Here is a 7,366-nt window from a genome sequence, read left to right on the forward strand (position 1 = left end):
TTGTTTCACACGCTAGTATTTTTCTTTGACTTAAATTCTTATAAGTGTGCACTGACTGTGGCCATCAGCTCACACCTGAGAGCACAGCAATCTCTGCCCTTAGTTACACCTGAACTCTGCAGGCCCAGTAGGAGAATGAAGGGGGAATGTCACAGGAAAGGAGGGATCCTACAGATGGTGACAGTTCTCTACATTATCTCAGTCTATCCTGGTCACTGTGTCTAAAAGAACCTCATTTCCCCACAAGACATTTCATTAATGTTTTACTTCCCTCTATCTCTGCCTCAGATTCCTTTGTGAACAACTACCTGATGACCCCTGATCAGGTATGAAAACACTAGGAAGAGACAAAACAAATACATAAAAATCATAGAAGATCTGTTTTTGACTGGCCCCGTTTCTGTCCACAAGAATTTTATGCCTGTCCTTCCTCCAGGCATGCAGTGGACATGAAGGAGGCTAAGAGAAGGGGTTCTCAGAGATGGTTCAGATTCTCTTCGTCTCCAAGCCTGGTACTGTGTCATCACTACCAACTCGCAGAAGGGAAACGGTCAGGTATTCACTTATTTGTTAGACAAAAATCTCTTTTATTTGCCTAGTATCTCATGGTTTACCAACCATTTTCATCTGTCTCACCAGGAACTGTCACCACTCTACACAGGGAAGTCAGGTGCAAAGGCTCACGCCTGTAATCCTAGCACTTCGGAGGCTGAGGCGGGAGGATCCCTTAAGCATAGGAGTTGGAGATAAGCGTAAGCAAGAGTGAGACCCTGTCTCTACTAAAAATAGAAAAACTAGCCACATGTTTTGTCAGGTGCTTATAGTCCCACCTACTTGGAGGCTGAGGCAAGAGGATCACTTGAACCCAAGAGTTTGGGGTTGCTGTGAGCTATGATGATGCCATGGCACTCAACCCAGGGTAACAGAGTGAGATGGTCTCCAAGAATAAATAAAAATAAATGGCAGCACCAGACCTTGATTCCATCATTTCACTCTTCAGTCGTACATTCTTAACACATTAATGCTTAAGTTCCAACCAAAAAAATGCTTTTCTAGAATGCAACTACTATTACAATATGATTTTCCTTTCATTAAGGGAGTTCTGAAAGGTGGTTACACCCTGAAGGGAAGGCCAGAGTTGGGCCAGGGGTGTTTTGAGGTTAACTTTAAGAGTGTGCCAAGGATACAGAGAGAAGTCCAAGTACCAGGAACTCACATAGGAGCCTGGTTGTATTCAAGGCACACTGTTCTAGGAGACTGACTCATAGTTTATCACTGGCCACATATTAGACCCAAGACTCCATTCACTTCCTGAGTGGGTCATTGACCCTGCTCCCTGTCCTGTCCACCAAGAGGAGTGACTCTTTACGTTTGTTGTGCTTCTGTCACTCCAATATCCCCATTCTATAAGCTCCCTTCCAAACCACTTACTTCCTCTGTACTCCAAGGGAAAAAACAGGACCGGCCACTGTAATTAACACTAGTAACAAATACTGAGATAATGTTTCTTCAAAGCCCTTGGCATTCTAGAAAACCTAGGATCTGCTGCCATTAGAGAAAGTGAGGCAGGAAAGTTAAGATGGCTTAACACTAGACAGAAGTCATTAGTCTTCTGGAGCCAGGATTCCTCACCCCTCCTGGAGTACCCATACTATGGCCCACATTCAGAGGGCAGCTGTATAATGCATGCTATGGGCATTGCCAAGAACCTGGTCTTCTAACTTAAGAGTTTTCCAACCATCGAAACTTACTAGCATAGCACTGGATGGGCTTCTTTTGCCTAGTTTTTATTTATTTATTTTTTTGCAGTTTTTGGCCGGGGCTGGGTTTGAACCCACTACCTCTGGCATATGGGGCCAGCGCCCTACTCCTTTGAGCCACAGGCGCTGCCCCTGCCTAGTGAAAGGAGGAAATTATTGTTGGATGTGGGTCTTTTTGTTAATCTTCTTTTCCTTAAGACTATCTCTGGCAAGGATACGCATGTAACTGACTATTTTGCTTTTCCTGGGTGAGAACCCACAGGAGGAAAGTCCCCAGTGGATGACACAGTGAAGCTATAGAGAAAGGACAGTAAGCCAACTCTTCTGTCCCACCCTCCCTATGCCACAGAAAGCCCCACGCTTCACTATCCTCTTCTTTTTCTCCTTCCAAGACATGTAGAAGACAACGAAAGACCTGGGACAACACCCCAGTGTTAAGGAGAAACGTTATCAATCTGTATCTAAACTTAACACCACAAGAGCCATCAAAATTTGGTCTTCCCAGTCATACCTTAAAAATCTAAACAGTGATAAAGGATCTTGCCTTCATTAACAGGATTGTTTTTTTCAATTTCTCTGAACTTTGTGGTTGTCATTTAAAAGACGTTAAAGTATGGGCATCACTCATAGATGCTTGATGTTCTTCCTTGTACAACTAGAGGCCCTTAAAGTAGCCATTTTCCAATCTCTAGGTCTCCACTCACTGGCCTGGGACAGCTGTCATCTCATCTGTATTTAGCCATCTTTGCTTATTGCTGTCCTACTGCCAGAAGACAGCGACAAATACCATCAGCGGTGGTGTCCCACATTTTGATCCTTTTGATTTAATTCTCTGGAGGATTTACCAAGGAAAGGCCAATTCCTTCCCTTATCACTGCACCTCATGCTTTCCTGTTATGAGAACACAAAGGAAGGCTACTTTTGAGCCACGCTTAAAGCACACCCTAGAGATGAAAGCCCTGCAGTTAGGGTATGGATTGTATTATCTGATTTGTAAATTGAGAGAACAATCCCTATTTTGAATGAAATGAGTTGCCCACTCCAGAATGCAGGACCATAAAGCCACGAAAATACAGATGATGAAGACCTATCATTGACAATAGGTCTGGAGAGCTCACACAACTCAGCCCTGACAATTTAGTACCGTTATCTGGTGTACTTCTCAGTTTTTTCCCAAGGTTTGGCCCTTAAAGTTTCTTTTCCCTCACTGGGGAGGGGGACCCAGACTTTTCCAAACTTTGCAACACCTTTGCATTCTTTTCCTTTACTATCTTTTCTACAATTAATTACTATTACAGTTCAATTTTTTTTCTTCTAGTTCCTAGCTTACAGAAGCATGTGCTTGTTAAAGAAATCTTGAAAAACACAAGCCCAAATTTACACAGATAAAATAAGCAGGAGCTAGAAAAACATCATTTCATGAAATAAATTAGCAGTATTCTTTTAAAATGGAAACTTCCCCCAGAGACTTTGTTAAGCTTGACCAGTACTTCGAGAACTGACTCAAAGGCCCCTTGACACCTGAATAAAATTCACCTTTCTTAATTTTTTTTTTTTTTTTTTGCAGTTTTTGGCTGGGGCTGGGTTTGAACCTGCCACCTCCAGTATATGGGGCCGGTGCCCTACTCCTTTGAGCCACAGGCGCTGCCCATAAAATTCACCTGAGGAAAAAACATAGCAACTGTGAAGTATGCAAATATCTTAAAAGGTGACTTCAAAAATAGTTTCAGCGAACAGAAGAGACACATACTGTCCATATATAACTTTTTATTAAGAAAATGAACAAAATACATTCTTTCTCCATATGTACATTACATACAACATAATTCTACAACTGCGATTGTTCAGCAGATCACTCATTTATTTATTCACAAGGTAGTGTTACCACATTTACCAAAACTGGGATAGGAAAATTATTTGTACTAAAGAAAAAAAAATCCTAAAAGTCCATACAGATTGGATGAAAGTAAGACAAACCAGAGGGGACCACGGGGGAGTGGGGAAGATTGCAGAACACCACGGAACCCAGCACAGACTTGAACAGTTAATGTTGGAAGGGATCCCACATCTAAAACACACTTCTGTGTGGAAGCGCCACTGGCTTGTGCCAGCTGTCCAGAGTTCCCTCATGATTTCTATTTAGGAAAGACTTAGGGACTTTAGGACACAGTCCTAACCCCACACTGCCACAGAAGAGGGGGCATAAAGAGTAGAACCAAACAAAGCTGCAGTTTTCTCTTCCATGCATTAAGGAGTCTCATTTGAAATATTATTTAGGTGTAAAACTTCTGAGTCTTAGCTGATGTGCAGAGAGACACAATGTTTTTGAGAGACGTATGCTTCAGCATGGTATCGTGTTTCATGGACTCTGCATGGTCATTTTATGTTTTTCTTTCGCTTTGCTTTTCTCTGCTTTTCTTTGTGAGTTTAATTAGGGCCATATAAAAAAGTCAATCATAAACAAAAAGCTCCTCCTGGTATGAATAAGCCCCATAAGCCCATAACAGTGCATAAAGGGCTTAAACATTCAAATGAGTCTTACGGACAAAATTCCCAATAACCTGGGCAAGGCAGCTCTCTATAGCTTCTGGGTAATATCTTATGTCCACAGTTCAGGCTTAAAGAGGCATATCAACAAGATTACTTTCAGACTGTCCATTTAGAAAAGGGTAATGCTTAAAGGAACGTAAGTAAGGGTGGGGACGTGTGCTTGCAGCACCCCCCTTCCCTCCATGTGGTAAAAGATAATGAGAATCGCTATGCTAATTTTTTTAAAAAAACTTTTCTAGCCTTTACCATGTTTGGTAACAGAAAGAAGTCAGGAAAAATAAAGAGGTCTCATCAGTTAATTAATAGTGGTTTTCCTTCTTTATCCTTAGCAATTTCCTAAATGTCTATAAGCATTTTTATAATCACAAGAATCAGTAACTGTTATCATAAGATATTTAACACAAATATCTCAGAAGAGCTGGGTGCTATAACATCATGCTTTCAGTCTAAGAGATGTTCCTGCAAAGAGGAGTTATCCACAGCATTAACAGCCTGGAGAGGTGGATTCTATTGGCTATGGAAGGGTCTGTTTTCTCTATTGAATTTCTACTCCAACTTTGGTTTTGAGGCTCTATCTTTATTGGAAGGGATCTTAATTTCTGGCTATCATGTACTTCTAATTTATAAAAGATTTGACTTTACAAAAATTCTAACATCTTTCCAAAGCTACTTATGCCATTCTGAAAAGATGGAGTACTGTTTGTTCTAAGACCAAGAAAAGGAGGTCCTTGGCTTTCTTGTACTTATCTTCTGAGGCTGAAAACTCAACTGTAGGTAGCTTTTGGAGTCATGGCAAGGGGAAAAAAACATTTTTTTTTTTTTTTAGGAGACAGAATCTTACTCTGTTGCCCCAGGCTACAGAGACATGGCATCATAACTCACACACCCTCAAACTCCTGAGCTGAAGTGATCCTCCTGCCTCAGCCTCCTGAGTAGCTGGGACTACAGGATAAAATGCTCAGCTAATTTTTTTTTTTTGAGACGGAGTTTCACTTTGTTACCCTTGGTAGAGTGCCATGATGTCATAGCTCACAGCAACCTCAAACTCTTGGGCTCAAGCGATTCTCTTGCCTCAGCCTCCCAACACCCGGCTATTTGTAGAGCTCAGGCAATCCACCCACCTGGGCCTTCCAAGCATTGGGATTACAGATGTGAGCCACCACGCCCGGCCCTGCCCAGCTAATTTTTCTATTTTTTTTTTTTTTGAGACAAAGTTTAAGTATTGTCGCCCTCAGTAGAGTGATGTGACATCACAGCTCACAGCAATCTCAAACTTGGGCCGAAGCGATTCTCTTGCCTCAGTCTCCCAAGTAGCTGGGACTATAGGCGCCCACCACAACGCCTGGCTATTTTTTGTTGAGGTTGTCATCATTGTTATTTAGCTGGCCCGGGCCAGGTTTGAATCCACTGGCCTCAGTGTACATGGCTGGCTCCATAGTCACTGTGCTATGGGCACTGAGCCTAATTTTTCTACTTTTAGTAGAGATGGGGTCTCACTCTTTCTCAGGCTGGTCTTCAAATCCTGAGCTCAAGCGATCCTCCTTCCTCTACCTCCCAGAGTGTTAGGATTACAGGAGTGAGCCACCATGCCCAGCCTGGAAAACAGTTCTTTAAAAAGAAAATTATACTACGTATCTGTATAGATAGATAGACAGATAATCTGCCCCTAAAGTAATCTTCTCATTGGAAAATGTCACATTATTGTGCCTCTTCTAAACTACACATAAAGGGTAATTAATACTATATTATCTAATTTTAATTCATTTCAAAGACATTCCACACAAATAAAAAACGTAAACTGGCTTAAAGAATAACACAATCATAGCATCTCTTGCCCAGGCTAAATGTAATGCTGAGGAAAGGAAGTCCACTTTTCTTTTTCGTATAAGTAAGGAAGAAAACCGTTTACAACTGATCAGCTGCCAAAATCATTTTTCTGGGATTTTCTGGGAAAGGAAAAAATATCAAGGAGGAGATCAAATACATGACTTTTAAAAAAACATTTCTTACCCCATAGAAACCTACTCATAATTAACCTTTTGGACTTTGATATCCTATTATCGAATTTGAGGTTGGCCTGAAAATTATTTTTGTCTGTCTTATAACTTTGTATTCCGTGCTTCTCTAAGTATAGATAACATGTATCTGTAAAATTAAGCCAAGCCTTTATAAAGATACAAGTAGTCTAGGACTTCCAAAGTAGGCACTTAAAAACATCAAGCCACTTATCTTTTCCTCAATTTTCCACCTTTCATCTCAACTACAGCAACTACAACGCAATATACCAGAACAGCCACTTGCAATCATCTGGGGGCATGGCCCTGATGGTGTAAGATCTTTTGCTTTGTTAAAACAGAATTTACAAAACTCTGCCGGCTGCAAAAGGATTGGGACTTAGTCTAGATACCTTCCCTAATTTAATCAATCACATTACAGATGTGGAGACAGAATCATCCAGAATTATTAAACGTTTCTAATGCCAACTCCAGAAATCATTTCTTGGCAGAGCAGAATAAACAGATACCCCACCCTCTTCCCAGAATGACATATAATTCATTTATTTTAAAGCACAGAAAGAAGTTTAAGTTCAATTCTGTATGGGATATAAGTTATACACGAAATTACAATTTTCTTCTATTTTAAAGGGCACAACCAAATGACACTAGCTAAACAAAGGCTTTCTTAAGATTTATAAAATTGGCTACTTGAGCAATTCCTTAATCATGCACACAGACCTGTTATGCCATACTCCTTCCTGCCAATTAATTTGGCATTCATTATGTATTGAATGAAACAGAAGAATGATAATCTCCTCAGGCTGGTATTTGTGTGGCAGACAGCTCAGATATCCAAACTAACTGCTGTGAATGCTGGCATCCCCAGATGGTACAGAGCCATGCTGCAGCCAGACTCAAACTCAGTGAATAAGCAAGTCCTCTGGGAGCCCAAAAGCTGTGTATTATAATATTTTACTGCTGGTTTTCCCTTTGGATTCTTATCAAGGAACTGGCTGTGCATAAGAAACTGTTCACTAGTTTAAGATCTAGTGCCCATTC

This window comes from Otolemur garnettii, unplaced genomic scaffold (assembly GCF_000181295.1).
Source record: "Otolemur garnettii isolate 467f Iridium unplaced genomic scaffold, OtoGar3 scaffold00049, whole genome shotgun sequence".
NCBI lineage: Eukaryota > Metazoa > Chordata > Mammalia > Primates > Galagidae > Otolemur > Otolemur garnettii.